We start from the raw sequence: 21,089 nt of genomic DNA, 5'->3' as shown, positions 1-21,089 counted from the left end.
GAGTACTAAGCAAATATCTAGACCCTGCTTTGCTTTGTGAAGCTTGCCCTTTTTCTCTTTCTGGTCCTTCCCCAGTTACCACAAATCCTGCTGTGGCTGCAGCACCCACCCCTAGGCCTGGGCCCCACCTTGCTGGAACTCAGCTTTCCAGAGAGGGTTGCAGCCTGTGGGTGGGTGACAGATGGTTCAGCTGAAGCAACAGTTTGAGCAAAGAGTCACTGAGGGGGATCTGAGAAAGGTGTGTGGCAGGCCTTTTCTAAGAGGTAGAAGAACAGATCCAAGGAGCATAGAAATACCAGGGGTTTATTGACGGGCGTTTGCAAATTGGACTAAGGAAACAAGTGCAAGCTAACAAGCTTATTCTTTGGGCAAAGGCTTGGTTTTTGCTCTTGCTGCTGCCCTCAGATGCTCCTGCACAGGTTACTCTGTCCCTGCTCTCTTTCTGGTCAGTCTCCCTTTGTAATTTCAGACAAAGTCCTTTTCGGATTCAACAGGTTCTGGGAAGGGGTCAACACCTCCCTCAGCCCCAAGACTAAGGCCCTTAGCCCAACACTGACACCAGAGCTCTGAAACGAGGGTTCCAGAAAGCTGAACTTTCATGGATGGAAGGAGGCTAAGGAGCCACTGAGATCTGAGAAGCTGGGAGTCCAAGGCCCTGAAGCGGCAGGAGTGACTGGGATCTTCCATGATTTTTTTTCCAAGTCTGCCTCCAGGCAAGTGATGAAATCTCAGGGCTTAATCTCCATGCTGTTGAGTCTGTTCACTCACGTGCAGCCCTGCGGCTAGTCCCTCCCTCTGGGGCCATTAACTCTGGAAATCCTCAAGCTTCTAAGCCTATTACACCAGCTCCTCAAGATTAGACTGGGTGTCCGCCTTGTGGCTGTGGAGGGGAACAGCAGGGCAGAAGGGCCCGGTGCCTGATTCTCCTGGTCTTTGAGATGTTGGGAGAAAGAACCCGAAAGAGTGGCACCAAGGAGACCAGTCATCCATGTCACTGGTGAGATGGCCAAATCCACTGTCTTATGCCATGTTTCATTCAGGCAGCTTCTTTTTTTTCCTCCCCCCAAATTTTAATTTTAATTCTAGTTAGTTAGCATTTAGTGTTAATATAAGTTTCAGGAGTAGGCTTTATTTGAAATAAGAATAAAAATGGTGCATCCATGTTTGATTTAGTGGAGTTATCCCATGAGGTGGAGGTTTGGCATGGGAGCTTCCTTAAAACTGTAAAAATGTTACCCCGGAATCGTATTTGTGCCTGTGTTTGCTACCCTATTCCACGTGGTTCATCCATCAATTCCTGTGGTTTAGATCTGGGCCTCACACATAGCAGTTCCGTGGTTGGCTGAACTGAGGTGAGAGATGGCAGGAGAGAGAAAAGGGGACAGGGAGACAGCTGTGTTTCTTCTAGGTTCATCACACCACAAACCCCAAGTCCCACGTAAAGGAGCTAAGGTGATCAATTTCACTGGTGTTCTGAACTTAGGACTTTCACTGTTTTAGAAGGAAAGCCCTGCATTTTGGGAAACCCCTTCCCTTCCTAGGCAAGCCAGGGAGATTAGTCCCCAGACTGTGCTTAACCCGAAGGAGAATCTGATTATAGAGTTAATGTTAAGGTTTATCTACTTCTATAGCCCAATACTACTTTAGCATAAGCATCCAGTGTTCATTTTATAAAGTAAGCAAGTGAGGTTCAGCCCCCAAGTGATGAAGCCTAATTAATACCAGAATCTTTCCCATTTTGCTGTGGGTCGGCGGGGGGCGGGGCGCGTTAGGAAATTGGAAGGACCAGAGAGGACATCAGTAGGTCAGGGAGGGCTGGGCCTGGAGAAGGAGCATGGGGACCCAGAGCAGACTTTGCTTGCTGCTCAGTATCCTTTCTCATAGTGATAACAGTCATCAAAAGGCTTTGGGGTAGAACAAGGAGGAGATTCAGGCTTTATGCTGTTAGGAGCACGCCCTGGGAGCTGGAAGGTAAGGGTCCTGACCCTGGTTCTGCAACCGCTTGTTGGATTGTGAATAAATGCCTTAATTTTTCAGAAACGTGTTTTCCTCTTTGGAAGATGAACGGAAACGTGCCAAATTGTTCCTGAAGCTCTTTCTAAGTCTAATACATGTAGTATAGACCATCTCGCTCAGTGTTTTCTTTCTGACCAGGGACAAGTCAAAGCCTAGGCGGTGCTAGCATGGGAATGTGCTGCCATCTCGTGGTCTTTTGGGTTATGTGCAGGCACTAGTTTGCAAAATTTCTGATTTAATGCTGTATTTTAATAGTTTTTCCCTTAAAGAAATACAGGTATTTGCTTAACATTTAAAAACTTTAGGATTCTCTATATTTGAGCTTTTTCTACTGGTTGTAAGTGAGCATACACCACATCTGTATACACACTTTTTTTAAAATAACAAAAATGAATCTATTTCATGAGCTTAGAAGATTTAAAGTCAGTTATTTCTTAAACATTGAATGCAAACTATTCGTATCACATACATAAGACATTTTTTCCTGACTAGTTTATAGAGAATATATTGTTCAATACCACTTACACATTTTCCATTATACAGAGAGATTCTCTAGCACACCACTTTACTGCTAGTAAGTAGTCTATCAATATTTACTGTATAAACAGTAATGAACAGAATTACCATGTATTGAGTGTCTTTTACGTGATGGGCACTTATTTAGGTACAGTGCATATACTGCTTTAGAAATATAAGTACTAAAGTGTATATTCTAAGCACTTTAAAAATATATTTACTCATATCAGTTTTATCTCATATCTTTCCTCTTGAACGTCAAATAAAGCTGAAGTGGACCTCTGGAAAAGATAGAACAGTGTAGCTGTCTTTTCAATCTTGGGTTTTAGTCCTTGGAGCCCAGTGGCCCTGTTCAGAGGAAAAGACACTGCCGGTGTTTTGTTCTGTATAAAGTCACCATGTCTTTTTTTCTTTTTTAAGTTTTTATCTATTTTTGAGAGAGAGAGAGAGACAGACAGACAGAACATGAGTCAGGAAGGGCAGAGAAAGAAGGAGACACAGAATCTGAAGCAGGCTCCAGGCCCTGTCAGCAAAGAGCCCAACCCAGGGCTTGAACTCACAAACTGTGAGAACATGACCTGAGCTGAAATCAGATGCCTAATCAACTGAGCCATCCAGGCACCCTTAAAGTCACCATGTCTTTTTAAAAAACTTTCTTTTAATGTTTATTTATTTTTGAGAGACAGAGACAGAGAGTGAGTGAGGGAGGGGCAGAGTGAGAGAGGGACACAGAATCTGAAACAGGTTCCAGGCTCTGAGCTGTCAGCACAGAGCCTGATGTGGGGCTGGAACCCATGAACTGTGAGATCATGACCTGAGCTGAAATTGGATGCTTAACTGACTGAGCCACCCAGGCCCCCTGTAAAGTCGCCATGTCTTAAAAAGCAAAATGGACCCTTTTTAGTCAATAACAATTGGTTGATTTGTGTGGGGATGTTTTTGAGTTTGGAAGGGCTCTGGCCCCTTAATGGCTCATCCAGGAATGTGGTAGAATTACTCCTCCAAACTGTAACACAAAGGAGAAGAGGTAAACTTGAGTGTGAGATTAGGTCAGCAGGCAAACTTTGGGATTGCCTGATGTCACTTCGTTCCGACTGGTATCACATATGGAATAAGAGCTAGTGAGGGAGGAAAAATCGAGATTCATGTGTCATTTAGTGACCAAGGAGTCAAGACAAAGACTAAGTCCGTACTTATGAGTTTTGCTAAGACAACTTTTCACCTTTTTGCTTAATTCTGAAAACAACTGAAATACTTCAACATTATGGAAAGTACTGAAAATAGTGTAATATGTGATATCTACCAACTACCTCATTTTAGCAAATTTAACTTTGTCCATATTTGCTGCAGAGCTCTCTGCTTTTGATTTAAACAATTAGCTGATATATCATAAAATCTCATACCTCCGTCATTTTATCCTCTTTTCCATGCATAGGTTTTTACTCCTGCTATTTATGTTTACATCCATAGATAATACATATATACCTAGTATGAATAACAGTTTATGAACAGTTCATTAAAATTATATCTTTCTGTATGTTATTTAATTTCTTTTCGTCGTTCATCATTATGTCTGCAAGATGTACACATCCTAGTCTACATAAATATAAGTATATGCACATAATTTATTCATTAAAAATAACTCTAACATACAGATCAACATATTACTTATCCAATATCATATTGCTTAGGATTCTGTTTTCATTTTTTAATTAAAAATGCAAATGTGTTGGGGCACTTGAGGGGGGCAATCAGTTAAGAGTCTGACTCTTGGTAGGGGAGCTTGGTGGCTCAGTTGGTTAAGCGTCCAGCTTCGGCTCAGGTCATGATCTCATAGTTTGTGGGTTCAAGCCCTGCAGAGGGCTCTGTGCTGACAACTAGCTCAGAGCCTGGAGCCTGCTTCCGATTCTGTATCTCCCTCTCTCTCTGACCCTCCCCTGCTTGTGCTGTCTCTCTGTGTCTCTCAAAAATAAATAAAAACATTGAAAGAAAAAAGAGTCTGACTCTTGGTTTTGGCTCAGGTCATGATCTCAACGTTTGTGGGATGGAGCCCTGTGGTGGGCTCTGTGCTAATAGTGCAGAGCCTGCTTGGGATTCTATCACTCTCTCTCTCTCTCTCTCTCTCTCTCTCTCTCTGCTCCTCCCCCCACTCAAAAGAAATACACAAATATTTAAAAAATAGCAATATGTTCATGTATGTGTCTGTTGTGCACATGCCTGAGGATTTACTTGGAGTGTATGCTTAAACGTGGAATTGCTGCATCATGCAGTATGTATTTCCTACTTTCTTAGGTATTCATAAGTTGCTCCCCAAGTACGTTGTGCCAGTTTACACTATAAGTATAAGAATGTCCATTTTTCTTATTCTTATTTGCTAGTTGGATGAAAAAGTAAGGATTTTAATATCTACCTGATTATTAGTGGTGTCGAGTGCAACTTAAAATTTTCATTTGAGTTTCCTCTTATATAAATTGCCTATTATCCTAATCCACGTACCATTTAGTTAGTTTTTTCTTACAAATTTATTTGAAATAATTATGTGTTCTGGGTATTAATCCTGTGATAATTTTGGTCACTGCATGCATTTTCTCTCAGCTTGTAGGTTGTTTTTAAAATATTGTTTATTGTCTATTTTGTCATATATGTTTTTTTACAAAATGTAAATATAGTCCAATTTATTCACCCAGTGTACCCTTAAAGATAAAAACCTCATTATGACTTTTTTCCTTAAGTTTCTGTATTTATTCTGGGACAGAAAGAGGCAGAGAAAAAGAGGGAGAGAGAGGATCCTATGCAGAGCACAAATCACAAACCGTGAGATCATGACCTGAGCCAAAATCAAGAGCTGGACACTTAACCAACTGAGCCACCCAGGCTCCCCTTGACTTTGAAGGCACATATACTGGGTAAAGGAACTCCTGGCTGGAGATTTCTAAAGTAAAAATAAAATTCTTCCTCCTTTCTGGCTTGGCTTTAAGGAGATCTTTTTAACATGCAAATATCTCCAGGTCTTTTCTTTTCTTTTCTTTTTTTTTTTTAAACTAAGAAGAATTTGGCTATGGTTCAGCCAGTACAAAAGAGAAAGAAAGGGTATACAGGCTTTCTCTGATGAAGGTAGAAAACAGAGCTCTCAAAAGGCAGTTTGACTTGTTTAGGATTTCTGGATCAACACTCCATGTCCCCGAGCTGAGAGCTGCCCATCAATATTCCTTTTAAAATATTTATTTTACTTTCTTTCTCTTTATTTCTATTTTTAAATTTATTTTTGAGAGACAGAGAGAGACAGTGCAAGCAGGGGAGGGTAAGAGAGAGAGGGAGACACAGAATCGGAAGCAGGCTCCAGGCTCCAGCTGTCAGCACAGAGCCCGATGCGGGGCTGGAACCCACTAACCGTTAGATCATGACCTGAGCCGAAGCCAGACACTTAACAGACTGAGCCACCCAGGAGCAGCCTTAAGAAGACGTGTGTGTGTGTGTGTGTGTGTGTGTGTGTGTGTGTTTGTCTGTGTGTGTGTGTGTGTGTGTGTGTGTGAGAGAGAGAGAGAGAGAGAAAGAGAGAGTTTCAGGTCTTACATGGATTCCCCCAATTTAATGATACTCTCACTTATTCGGAATAGAGTACACCCATTTGGCAAAATTGATTCCAATTTTGATTTTGTTAGCATTTAAATTATTTCTTTTTTAAAAATTTTATGTTTATTTCTTATTGAGACAGAGAGAAACAGAGCACAAGTGGGGGGAGGGGCAGAGAAAGAGGGAGACACAGAATCCGTAGCAGGCTCCAGACTCTGAGCTGTCAGCACAGAGCCTGATGTGGGGCTCAAACCCACAAACCTGAGATCATGACCTGAGTGGAAGTCCGATGCTTAACTGACTGAGCCACCCAGGCGCCCCTCATTCAATTATTTCTAAGTAGTCTCACTTTTATTAGATACATGTTCAAATCATTTTTTCCTATCTTTCTTTCTAGTCATATGTGTGGAATCAAATATGAAGTATTCAGCAGCAAGGAACTAAAGGCGTGCTGAAAGGAGCTGCAAACTTAAAGGGTCTATTATTTCATATAACATGGTTGCTGGAGATACCTTGATTCTGGGGTGGGTTCAGTGGCACAGGGACCTCATCAAGGATGCAGATTTCTCCCTAACTTCTGTTTTGCCATCACCAGCAGGTTAGCCATGCCATGTATGGTCACATGATGATTGCAGTAGTTCTAGGTATCAATTTATTACTTTGTCTAAAGGAAGGTATTGCTAATTCTCTATCATGTAGGCCTTTAAAAAACAGGTGTTTCTTTCAACAATAGCCAAATTATGGAAAGAGCCTAAATGTCCATCAGCTGACAAGTGGATCAAGAAGATGTGGTTTATCTATACAGTGGAATACTACACAGCAATGAGAAGGAATGAAACTGGCCATCAATAGCAATGTGAATGGAACTCGAAGGTGATATGCTAAGTGAAATAAGTCAGGCAGAGAAAGACAGATATATGTTTTCACTTATATATGGAACAGGAGTAACTTCACAGAGGACTATAGGGGAGGGGAAAGGGGAAAAATAGTTAAGGAGAGGGAGGGAGGCAAACCATAAGAGATTCAAATACTGAGAACAAACAGGGTTGATGGGGGTGGGCGAGAGGGGAAGATGGGTGAAGGGCATGGAGGAGGGCTCTTGTTGGGATGAGCACTGGGTGTTATATGAAAACCAACTTGACAATAAACTATATTAAAAAAGAAAAAAAAACCCAGGTGCTTTATAATAAAAATTTCTAAATACACAGTAATAAAATAAAAAAATAGTAAACTCCATATTCATATACTCACCATAATTTAGTAGACAATATTCCAATTTCTTTTATTGCTAAACAGATTATGAATAATTCATTATGTCACTTAGCCTTCTTATAATAAAAATTTCATGTTTCCCAAAATATGAAATTATGAGTGGCTTGTTAAAATGCTAATATATTATAAGGTTATTTCCAATGGCTTATGTAAACAATATATTGATAGTTTAAAACACCCTGTATGGTTGGATAACTGTGGTTTTCTTTTTTAGTTACTAGTTTTATACTGAAAATAATATAAAATAACAACATTGGTAGTGACAAAAAAAAATTCACCAAACCTTGATATGCTTACATGGTTGCAAGACAAAAGGATTTTAAAATTACTTTAGAATTAATTAATTTAAATCTCATTAAAAAATAATTACTAATCCCGCATAACTTGAATGTAATAAATCCCAATGGGAAGGCTCTTGGCTTGTTTGTTAGGGGTACCTTCATTGTGAATGTAGTGTGGATTACTTCTATCCAACTTCTCAAACAATGCTCTGATTTGTGGGTGACAATATTATATAATATTTTTCTTCAGTAATGCATTCATCAGCTAAGATTTCTTTAGGATCCATTTGATATATATAATAAACATCAATTGAAAAAATGAAAAGAGGTGTTTTTTTGTTTGTTTTTTTAATTTAAAAATCCATTTCAGCTTCTGGTCAAGATAAAGTAACAAGAGTCTCTCACCTAAAACAGCCAAAATACTCAGACAAAGTCCTTGAAACTGTTTTTTAATAATAAGGCAGTGCAATGGTCCCTGAGACAAACAAAGGGAACTTAACAGGGTTGCCCAAGCTTACTGGGTTGAGAGAGCTCTAGCCTGTGGTGCAGCAATAAGAAATTAAGGCTGGGCCTGGTGGGTTCGCTGAGTTAAAGATAGAGCTGTGGGGTCAGATAAACTGAACGTAGAGTTTGTAGGACAGAGTACTGGAAAGATGGGAGTAGCACAAAGAGAGATTCTCCGGATTCCTACAAAGGGTTTCCTCCTAGTGATCAGCAGAATATTGATTATCATGTGCATGTGGAAAAAATATCCAAAAGGATTTATAGAAACAGTGCTCAATCTTAAACTGTGCTGGCATAGTGCCTATTCTCATTAGACCTCACAGTTAATGGGACATAGGATACTCAGGAAGGTGGGGGCACCTGGGGGGCTCAGTCATTTGAGTCCAACTAGATTTCTGCTCAGGTCATGGTCTCACAGTTTATGAGACTGAGCCCTGTGTGGGGCTCTGTGCTGTCAGCTTTCTCCCTCTCTTTCTGCTTCAACCCTGCTTGTGCTTTCTCTCTCTCTCTCTCAAAATAAATAAATAAGCATAAAAGTAAAAGAATACTCAGAGAGGTCTTCATTTAGTAGTGAAGAATAATTAGCCCTAGGCTGAACATGGCTTTGATCTGTCAACCAAATCACAAAAGACCCAACTTAAATACATCCTAGACAGAAGCTCAAGAATATTTATAGTAATACAAATATATCCAGCATCAGGTAAGAAATGAGATATACAAAGAAGCAGGAAGCATGACCCATAATGAGAATAATCAATCAATGAAAATGTATCCAGAACTAAGATATATGTTGCAAGTAGTAGAGAAGGACATTGCAGTTATAATTGAATTCTGCATGTTCTAAAAGTTATGGAGGAACATGGAAGGATTTTAAAAGACCCAAATCAAACTTCTAAAGATAAAAACTACAATGTCTGTGATGAAAAATACACTGGATGAAATTAACAACATATTAAATATGTTAGAAGAAAGATCAGTGAATTTAAAATCATAGCAATAGAAGCTATATACAAAGAGAAAATAATTTTTGAAATGAAAAGGTCATCAGTAATATGAAGGACCACTTTAAGTGCTCTAAGATGTATGTAATTTGAGTCCCTGAGGGAAGAAGAAGGGCAGGAAAAAGATTTAACAAATCGAGTCTTATAATTGTACAAATTTGTTGAAAACTAAAAACTCACATCTAAGATTTCCAGCAAACTCCAAGGACATATGAAGAAACTTACGCTGAGACATATCATGGTCATTATTATTCACCATCAATGATAGAAAAATTTAAAAAGTGGAAAGAAAAAGAATCTACATTACATGCAGAGGCAAAAACATAAGAATGACAGTGGATTTCTTATAGGAAGCAATGCGAGTGAGAATACAGTGGAGAAAAGTCTTTAATGTGCCAAAATGAAAAACTGTTAACCTAAAATTCTATATCCAGTGAAAATATCTTTCAAAAAGTGAAGGTGAAATAAAGACATTTACAAACATCCAACTGCCAAAAGACTTCATCACCAGCAGATCCACCCAGGAAGATGTGTTAAAGGAAATCCTTTTGACAAAAGGATTAATGATACCACAGAGAAAGCCAGGAGAATTACATTGGTAATGTAATAGGAGTTACATTGGTAAGTAGGTAATAATTTTCTTGTTATTTCAACATCTTTTAAAAATAATTGTTTAAACAAAAAGATTATATTGTATGGCCAAATTTATAACACACAGAGGAAAAATGTATGACTAGGAAAAGAGAAATAAAAGTAAATTATATAAAGTTGTTTTAATATGCATGGATTGGTATAGTATTACTTGAAGATAGGCTGTGGTAAGTTTATAATGTATACTGTATATCTGAAAGCAACAACTAGCATAACAAAACAAAAAAGTAATAGATAATAAGTAAATAAAGACGAAAATTTTAATACTAAAAATACTTAACCCAAAATAAGATGAAAAAATATGGAGAAAGGACAAATGGTACAAGTAGAAAACAAATAGCAAGATGATTGACTTCCCAAATATCGATATGAAAACAGAACACTGGGGCGCCTGGGTGGCTCAGTTGGTTAAGCCTCTGAGTTTGGGTCAGTTCATGATCTTGCAGTTCATGAGTTTAAGCCCTGCATTGGGCTCTGTGCTGACAGTGTGGAGCCTGGAACCTGTGTTGGATTCTCTGTCTCCCTCTCTCTCTGCTCATCCTTCACTCCTATTCTGTCTCTCCCTCTCAAAAATAAATAAACATTAAAAACAATAAAAAGAAAAACCCTGAACATTTAGCTAGAAAGACCAAATCTCATGGATAATTTTACAATAAATTTGGATGACAAAGTATGACTATTATTCTTCAAGTACAAGAAGGTGGAAAAAAAACCATCGATAACCTCAGGACCTGAATATGATTGCTTTTTGTGGGGAAAAAAATACATGAAGAAGTGGAATTTCTAATAGACACAAGAATAGAAATATTCAAAATAGCCAACAGATAATCACTTAAAACCATGAGAAGTTTTTTCTAATCTAATAGGGAGCATATGCCAGGGACCTGTGGTAAGGTCTTTGAAAAGGACCAATGGGACTCCATTTCAGGACATAGCCCTATGTTGACAAGATCCTAATTCTTCACCCCTCCCTTTGCCCCTGCTTCGTGCTATGTGACTATGTGTTCTCTCACTCAGGCAAGCTCTGCCCCATGCCTTGATTCACCCATATCACTCACTTTGGCTGATGGTATTATTACTGAAAAAGTGCTGGTTCATTTCTGCTTTCAACAAGGCCCAGGGATGCCTGCTGGAGAAAGCACACAATACAGAGAAAAGACAGGCTGTCTGAGTCATCCCAGCTGAGGCCACCCTCCACAGTTGAGACTGCATGGCCCAAATCAGAAGAATTGCCTAGTTGATGACCCCAGTCACCTGAGGTTACATTAACACTAAAATTTGTGTTTCCTTTTTATACCTTAGTTTTGCAATAGCTAGCTTGTAAGTATATGAAAGAAAATATTATTATTTAAAAAATTTTTAACATTTATTTAGTTTTGAAAGCACAGAGAGACAGATCATGAGCAGGGGAGGGGCACAGAGAGAGGGACACACAGAATCGGAAGCAAGCTCCAGGCTCTGAGCTAGCTGTCAGCATAGAGCCTGATGCGGGGCTCAAACCCACAAACTATGAGATCATGACCAGAGCCGAAGCTCTCTGCTTAACTGACTGAGCCACCCAGGTGGCTCAAGAAAATGTTATTTAAATATTTTATCATGGGCATTAAATTCTGTCTTTGATAACTGAAATTCAGTGTAAGGTATACTAAGGATGGGTACAGTTCTGTGTGTTTATTTCCTTAAAACTCATTTCTTTTTCATTACTTCTTGTATTTCATTGAAATAAGTACATTCTTATATCTGGATCCATAAACTTGTAGTCTAGCTAGAACTAAGGTTTAGTTCACCAGAGATAACAAGGCCTTGAGATCATTGTCACTTGTATTCAAATATGTGGGTTTATTGATAGACTGTTGCTCATTAATTTTAATTATGAATACAGTGGTCACATTATAACATTATGTATAAAGTGCAAAATAAAAATCATATAGCAAAGAGTAAGATACAACAAGAAAATAGAAGACATTGAACTCTCATGTAAAAGCATTAGTAGCTGTGATGGTAGAAGGCAGAAATTGAATTTAGGAATGGAAATTATATAAAACATGTTATGTCAATCTTAAAACAAGTTTTCCTAATAAGAAGTCATGTCCAAAAAAGACTCAGAGATGATTCAAGGTGAATAAATAGAGTAAATATACTTTGTTCTCTTTGTCTCTTCTATGTGGTCCTCATGGGATGGATCTGGAGCCTGCCATTGTTATTATCCCACAATTGACTTAATTTTAGCCTCCCTCAGAGGAACTCTTTCAACCCAATACATATAATAATGACCTGAAATGGTTGCTGTAGAGCTAACTGAGGGCACCAGGACTCCTGTGTTCCCCAAGTCATCAGGGACTGCACTATTCACTGGTGCTTCTGTCTTCGCCTTACTTAAATTCCCATGTGCAGTCCTCACCCTCATTGTGAGGCCTGTGAGATACCCCCCTGAAGGAGAGGCATCTCATGCAAGGCAGTTCTAGAGGCTCAGTTGCATTTTGTTTTCAGTTTCAATAAAGCAACATTCACAGGGTTGGAAGAGGCTTCACTAGATCACCTCTTCATCCTCTTGTCTCTACAAAGGTACAAAATGACAGGATTTTCAGGCAGAAACACTGCTAAAGGAGATATAAAGATACTCTTAATTGAAGAATAGGGTGTTACTCATCTATGAGCAGAGCCTATTATAGAATAAAGTTATATATTTTAAAACAAGATTTTTATATGTTGTGTGAAATTTTAATTTTAAAAAATGCTTAATTTTGACCTAGTCTTTAATTTTCTTGTGTTTAGCTTCATAAATTGTTTTTGCATTTCCAGAATTAAACAACGTATGTTTACATCCTTGCATCTATCATTAGAGAATTGCTCAAGAAAAGTAAAGAAAGGAATATTCAGGTAAGGGATGAGATAAATCTTTGTTTATTTCAGTCAAATAATTAGTCATTTGTGAGTATGTCTGTGTGCCTTCATGCATAAAAATTATTCTATGATTGGTAAGATTTACTTGTTACAAATTATTTTTGAAAGCTGGTATGCACCTCAAAAAATCACACACCTTTTTCTGAAGGGTAAATCACAACATACTGGTTATTTCACAATAAAAAAGTAGGCAAACAAGAAAATGTGATGCACTTGTATTTTGGGAAGAAGCTCCTTTCTGAGTGTATCTGACTTGTGTATTCCTGTACTTTGACTGGTATAAAGTAGGTGGCCCATCGTGTTCAGTGACTTAATGAATGATTGGATGAATACACATTACTCTTGGAAAATGATAGCAATCTCCAAATAATGATTTCCTGTCACTGCATACTGGCTGATATAGTTTCAGGCAATATAATAGAATTTGGTTAATAACAATGGGAACTATAAAACAAAAAACAATCTGCTAAAATACTGCCAGATATCCAGCTGTATGATGTGAATTTGGTGCCTTTGACAAGGCCTTCTTACTTTCTCTAAAATATAAACTCTTTCTTCTCTGCCTTTACTCACTTACATTTGATGTCTGATGCCTGAAATTCCACTGTTAAATCTTTCTTTTAAAATTTAATTTATTTCGAAAAAAAGAGAGAGGGAGAGAGAGAATATCCCAAGAAGGCTCTGCACTGGCAACCCAGTGATCCATGTGGGGCCTGAACTCACAAGCCAGGAGATCATGACTTAAGCTGATATCAAGAGTTGAATGCTTAACTGACTGAGCCACCCAGGTGACTCTCCATTGTTAAATCTTTATTCCTTTAAACCTAGTTTACAACAGTGTTTAAGTGCAAATGTCCTTATACAAGTTAATATGGGCACTTAGTCCTTTTTTCAAAAATAAATTTAATTAAGATTATTTCAGTGGATTTTGGTTTGTCCTTGGAGCAGTGAGGTAAGGAAGGAGCCTAAGGATACGATTATGGAGCTGTTGGCAGTTTTTCCCTTGTGTGCACTAAGTTATTAACATTTTGAGAAGGTTAGTATCTGGTGGAGAGGAGGAAGATGGGCTGAGAGTGGTAGGAGCTGAGGGACCAGGGTAGAGCATGAAGACAGATGGTCACATGCCTGATAGAGGATGAGAGCAGGATATGGTGACTCTGCCCACATGTGCCAAATTGAAAATGTATACTTTTTAGATCATTTGGTGCTTTTGATAAGCCATGTGAGCTGTCCCTTCGGTTGGGTGGTTTAAATCACATTTGATGTTAAAATCTGAATAAAAGAAATAGCTGTGTCACTTTATGTGAGAAAATGGAGAGTTTCCAAAGTTATAGAAAAAACAAATTAGACTATTTCTAACTGTGTGACCAGTTCAAAATAATTGCTTTAAAATTTTTAATATGTTCATGGATCTCACTCTAAGTAGAAACATCATAAAATTACTTTTCCAAAGTTTTAGTCAATACATTGATTTGAAATTTCTTTTTTTTTATTTGCACAGATGTTCAAAGTCAAATGGGCTTCTTGACAGATTTGTACAGAGATATGCAGAATCCATGGATTTTTCCTCCTGGTAGTATGTCTAAGCTTTGTCCCTTTCAAGAAGGTGATGATGCATTCTATATTTCAAGGTTTTCATTTTGGATACAAAACTAAATATCTTGGTAACCTCTTTTTATCTCTCACAAACTATTTTATCTCTCACAAATATTAACGTGTATTTGACACTAATGTCTATTCATGGAGTTTTAATTAACTAATTAACTTATTCAATGTTTATTTATTTTTGAGAGAGAGCAAGAGGGGAAGGGGCAGAGAGAGAGGGAGACAGAGTATCTGAATCAGACTCTGCACTATCGGTGCAGAGCCTGATGTGGAGCTCAAACCTGTGAACTGTGAGATCATGACCTGAATCAAAGTCAGATACTTAACCACTGATCCACCTAAATGCCTGTTTCATGGAGTTTTACTTCACTGTTTAATTAGATCCTTCTACCATAAGTTGGAAGCATTATCAAGAATAAAATAAATTTGAAATTGCAAATTAAAGATGAGGATAAATACTTATACATCTCTAAAACTTTCAGATATACTAAACTTACCATGAAAATCAAGTGAAGAGGTAAACAGTATAAAGGAATAATGCTTTCTGCATAAATGTCATATGTGCTAAATGGGAAGAGCACTGGATTTGGAGAGTCACATTAGAAAACTATGAGTTAGGTAACTTACATGTTGTGTGCTGATGGATGATCTCAATATACCTTAGATTTACTTTCTATAAAAGGGTGCAGCAAATCATACCTAATAAAATTGGATAACACAACTTTCAATATCTTCCACAAGAGAAAAGGATTATTAAAAAATTTTTAAAGCATTTATTCATTTTTGAGAGACAAGAGAGATGGAGCATGAGTTAGAGAGGGGTAGGGAGAGAAAGGGAGACAGAGAATCTGAATCAGGCTCCAGGCTGATCTGTACAGAGCCCCACCCGGGGCTCAAACCCACAAACTGTAAGATCATGATTTGAAGCAAAGTTGGACCCTCAACTGACTAAGCCACCCAGGCACCCTGAGAAAAAGAATATTTTATGATACTAGCAAATAGATACAAAGTTTAATTTTTAACCTTGTCTTGTACCTCTTATCAGGTTCTTGACATGGGTGACAAGGGAACAGGCAACCATTCAGATGTAACTGACTTCATTCTTGTAGGCTTCAGGGTCCGTCTTGAGGTCCACATTCTCCTTTTCCTCTTATTCCTGCTGGTCTATATCATGGTCCTTTTGGGGAACGTTAGTATGATGGCAATCATTGTGACTGACTCCCAGCTGAACCCACCAATGTATTTCTTTCTAGGGAATCTCTCCTTCATTGACCTCTCCTACTCCACTGTTATTGCCCCGAAAGCCATGGTCAACTTCCTGTCTAAGAAAAAGACTATCTCTTTTGTAGGTTGTGTGGCTCAGCTGTTTCTTTATGCATTTTTCATGGTTACAGAGGCTTTTCTCCTGGCAGCCATGGCCTATGACTGCTTCATCGCCATTTGCAACCCTCTTCTTTATAGTGTGCACATGTCAAGACGCCTTTGTATTAAGCTGGTGGCTGGTTCCTATCTCTGTGGTGGCTCAGTTCCATCCTCCAACCCAGCACAACATTCTCAGTGTCATTCTGTGCTTCCTGAGTCATTGATCACTTCTACTGTGGTTCTTACCAAATTGAGAAGATTTCCTGCTCCAATCTCTGTCAATAAGATGGTGTCTCTTAGTTTGGCTGCTTTCATTATTTTGCCTACAATAGTTGTTATTATAGTATCTTACATGTACATTGTGACCACAGTCTTGAAGATACCCTCCAGTGAAGAGAGAAAGAAAGCCTTCTCCACCTGCAGCTCCCATTTGGGAGTGGTAAGTTTGCTCCATGGGACTGTCTCTTTTGTGTATCTCACACCTCCAAGCAATCCTGAATTGCGTAAAGTGGCTTCAGTATTTTACATATAGGTCACACCCACGTTAAACCCTCTGATTTACTCTCTAAGAAACAAAGATGTCAAACAAGCTTTGGGAAAAATCCCATGGAAGAAAAAGTCTTTATACTAATTCTACTTGCGATTTTCTCATTAATGTGCCCTTTCATTGTCTCACTCTGATTTGCTTTTAGTATGGGGTCAAGCTTGAATCATTTATGAATCCTTTTAGTTTGCTATCCCACAATGAATTATTTTCACTGAATGAGTAGTACCAATTCTTCATTTATTCTTCCTTAAAAGCAGTGTTATATCTTTAGCATCAATGCAATTTGTAGTCATTCTACAAAAGAATATTCTTTCTAGGTATAAATTTATGCTAATAGTTAAAGGAGGATACTATTTAGTAGGATGAAAAATTACTTTGGTGGAATGTTGAGTAGTCTCAGACACTCATGGTAACTTCATATATCTATCAGTGTTCAATATCCAGTGTGTCCAACATCGTGTTCACTAGCCATTACCATTAGATATAATAATATTAAAAAAGGTAACTTAAATCACCTTTAAAAATCCAAAATTTTTCCTTCTCCATCTTATAACAACCTCTCTATTCCCCTTGATATTCAGAGATCATAATGTCAATCTATTCATAGTACACTTCTTTGTCTAGTGGCATCTGGAATCTAAAATCAGTATGCAAGTTAACTGCTACTTTTAATTCAACTGAAATATATCATGTCTCTAGGTAAGAGTGTTCCTCTAATGGGTACTAAAACCTCTAAGCCAATAGATATTAGAGCGGATATTTTTAAATGGGTCTTCTGGTATAAATGAGAGCTACCACCAATGTCTTTACTGCTTGTTCCTCAAGACAGTATATTCTAGTGATCAGTGTAAAAACATTAAACTGGTCATATAATCGAAGAAAATAATTGGATAATGATGGGTAGCTTGATAATCTTACAATGATTTGTCTCTTAGCTAAAGTAGTGGTAATTCAACAGATGATTCTGTTTTATAAAGGTATTTCTTTATAAATATATAATCGGGTACATGAAAAGACAAGGCATCTGGAAAGCAAGCTTAATTTTCTTTTTTCAGTCAATTTTTTATAGAAAACTCTCAAAGAAGCCATAGGTGTGTGTTAATGGGCCAAACACATGGCAGAGCAGACATGTTGGGAGAGTGAATAGCCTGTTAGTAGAAATAACTTATGATTTCAGGCTCTGTTAGTTTCCAGTTCCACTAATAAAATGGATGCTGAGGACTATTTCTGGAAGTGTCTACTTTATGATTCAGCTTAAAATGTCCAGCTTAGGTGAGCAGCTCAGGTTCCAAGTTTGTCTGGTGCATTATGAGCAGGCATTCAGACTACACTAGTACCCTTTTGAAAACCAGACTTGTTATCAACATAGCATTTGATTTTTTAAAGTTTATTTACTTATTGAGAGAGTGAGTGAGCATGCATGTGAGCAGGTGGGGGGGGTGGCAAAAAGGATGGGAGAAAGAAATCTCAAGCAGGTTCTTCACTATCAGCAGACAGAACACTGTCATACTGCTTGACCTCAGGAACTGTGAGATCATGACCTGAGCCAAAACCAAGAGTCAGATGCTTAACCAACTGAGCCACCCAGGTGCCCCATAATTGATTTTTGAGAAATAAAAAGCTTTGTTTAAAAATGTGAGATTCTTTTTTTTTTTTTTTTTTAAATCTTATTGGGGCATATCATTGACTCTACCAGGTATACTGATCTACTGTAAAATGTAGCTCCATTGGACTCACTAGAACAGAAAAGCCAAGCAGCAGAGCTCTGGACCATCTGGTAAGATTACTTAAAGATAAATGCAGGTAGGTCAAGTGCTTGTTTTTAATAGCTCTTAGAAAAGATCATAGGAAACAGTTTGCTTTCAGTTTGAAAGGCCAGCAACACAGGTTCAGTAGAACATCAGCTCTCTAGCCCTTTGTCATAATTTAGTTGGCAAGGATCTTTATCACTTCTCCTTTCCATGAGATATCACACCGTTCCATTACATTGGTACCATTAAGTTGATTGGATGTAGGGATAAAGGAGTAGCAACTACTGGAGAGTTATTGATAAAACATTTGCATGGCAAAGGGTGGGAAATAAATCAAACTAAAAATCAGAAGCCTTCTATCTCAATGAAATTTCTTGGGTATGGGGCATACTAAGATATCCCTCCTGAGGTAAAGGATATTTGGTTGCCTCCAGCCCCTCTTAAAACCATAAAAGAAGCACGACATCTAACGAACCTTTTGGAATTTTGGAGACAGCTTATTCCTTATTTGGGTTTGTTACCCTGACCCATTTATGGAGTGACCTGAAAAGCTGCTATTTTTGGGTGGGGTCAGGAAAAAGAGAAGGCTGGGCAACAGGTCCAGGCTGCTGGTGCAGGCTGCTCTGCCACTCGGACCACATGACCCAGCAGATCCAATGATGCTTGAAAGCTCATGGCAGATGGATATTCTGTTTGGAGCCTTTGGCAGGTGCCTATAGATGAGTCACAGCATAGGCCTAGGATTTTGAGGCAAAGCCCTGCCATATTCTGAAGATAACTACTCTCCTTTTGAGAAATAACTCTTGGTGTGTGACTGGACCTTGGTAGAGACTGAACATTACCATGCAACCTCAGTTGACAGCCATGAGCTGGGTATTTGATTTGCCGAGCCATAAAGTTGGGTGTGCTCCAACATCAAATGGAGGTGGTATATATGTGATCAGGCTCAAGCAGGCCCTGAAGGCACAAAAAATAACCTGAAGGAGCCACCAAACACCCACGCTCCCCATTCCTGCTACCCTCCCTTCCTCTTCTAACCTGCACCTCTGGCTTCATGGGGAGTTCTCTGTGATCAACAGACAGAGGGATATAAGTCTTGGGCCTGCTTTATAGATGTTTCTGCATGATGTGCAAGGAGCACCTGAAAGTGGATGGCTGTGGTTCTACAGCCTCTTTCTGGGACATTCCTGAAGGACAGTAGTGAAGAAAAATCTTCCCAGCAGGAAGAACTTTAAACAATGCATCTGTTTGTTCACTTTTTTTTTTAGAGGAAGTGTGCCGGAGTCTAGATCCAGGAGATCCAGGGTTCCTTGAAGGATGGGCGGTGTCGGTGAAAGGGAGTGAGAGAGCCTCAGCTTCTTTCTGATCACTGGGCAGGCAACTCTGCACTGACCTGAGATTTGTTATTTATGGAAAAATTGTATGGGGTACAAAACAGGAGTGGCAATTGCCTTAGACAATGATTTCTGATGACAAATTCTTTGGTATGTAAAAATTTCCCAGAACATAGATTGGTAGAAGACTCATGCATAATCTTTATCAATAGTGATTGAAGTAGGTGACTAGATGCTTATCACACGGGGAAGAAAGGTATCTTTAGCATTTAAATACAAAGGCAATGTTTTTAGCATAATAAAGGCAAGAGTTAGTTCTTTGTAAGCAGGGGTCAATAGCCTGTTTTTGAGGGGAAGAAAAATAGATTTTCTCAGGAAATGTAATATTTGCTCCTATAATCACAAAAGAAGAAACTCCTATAACAAGTCTTTTTCATTAGGTACAGTTCACATATTTTTAGCATAAGAAGGCAAGTCACTCCTGATATCAGTCAGTCAGGCACCTTGGGGGTCGGTGCTCAAGCAGAAATTCAGTGGGTGAAGATGCTGGTCTCCATCTGACAGTGGGAGACCTTGCAAACCAGCCTTACTTCAGAAATGGCTCCCAGCAGAAGTGGCCAGACATGCCATTATATACAGGTTCATTGGCTATGTCCAATGGTTTCTCTAAATGGTTTGGCACTTAGAAGGAACATGATTGGAGAATTTATGACAAGGAAGTTTTGGGAAGAGTTCTGTAGAAAGACCTCTCTCAATGGGCAAAAAGTGTGAAGATATTTGTGTCCTATGGGAACGCTCACCTCAAGATGAGGAAGCAGCAGAGGAAGATTTTAATAATCAAATGGATAGGATAACCCATTCTGTGGACATTAATCAGCATCTTTCCCTAGCCCTCCTGTCATTGCCCAATGATCTCAGGAACAAAGTGGCCATGGTGGCAAGGATGAAGTTTATGCGTGGGCTCAGCAATATGGACTTCCACTCACCAGGCTGGCCTGTTAGGGCCACTGCTGAATGCTTAATCTGCTAGCAGCAGAGACTAAGACTGAGTCCCCAATGTGATCCCTTTCCCTGAGGTAGTCAATCAGCTACCTAGCATCAGATTGGTGATAACAGTGGACTGTTTCCATTAAGGAAGGGGCAGAGTTTTGTTCTAATTGGAGTAGACATTCTAGATATTAACTCACCTTCCCTGAGGGTAAAGCTTCTGCCCATGCTACCATTCATGGAGAAAGAGAATACCATGGTATTACATACAGCACTGTTTCTGATTAGTGAACTCACTTCATGGCAAAAAGAGGTCAGCAATGTGCCCAGTCATGCAATTCTCTAGTCTTAACATGTTTCCCACCATTCTGGAGAAGCTGTTCTGCTAAAATGGTGCAATGGCCTTTGGAAGGCCTATTTATATCACTAACTAGATGACAATACCTTGCAGGGCTGGAGCATGGCTCCCCATAAAGCTGTATGCTCTGAATCAGCATCCAAAGAATGGTACTGTTTCTTCCATAGCCAGGATTCATGGGTCCAGAAATCGATGTGTGGAAATGAGAGTGGTATTGCTAATTATTACCCCTAGGCACCCACTGCCAAATTTTGTTTCCTTTGCCTGCAGTTGTATGATATGCTGGTCTAGAGATCTCCAATGATTGGATGCTTTTGGGTTACTGTGGCCTTAGACCTTGTCTGAAGTCTGACTGGGCCCAGGGTTCTACAATAGAAACCATTTTGTTGTCTTGGTGCTTGGGCCTCCTGGACTGTTATAGATTTCT

General features: G+C 38.9%; 1 pseudogene; it reads left to right on the top strand.

Moving 5' to 3' along the window:
* Positions 1-15,377: 15,377 nt before the first annotated feature.
* Positions 15,378-16,316, top strand: LOC115305194 (annotated as a pseudogene).
* The last annotated feature ends 4,773 nt before the right edge of the window (positions 16,317-21,089 follow it).

The sequence above is a fragment of the Suricata suricatta genome, chromosome 10 (genome assembly GCF_006229205.1).
Source record: "Suricata suricatta isolate VVHF042 chromosome 10, meerkat_22Aug2017_6uvM2_HiC, whole genome shotgun sequence".
NCBI lineage: Eukaryota > Metazoa > Chordata > Mammalia > Carnivora > Herpestidae > Suricata > Suricata suricatta.
Note: the sequence above shows the minus strand (reverse complement) of the source record. Positions and strands in the feature narration are given on the sequence as shown.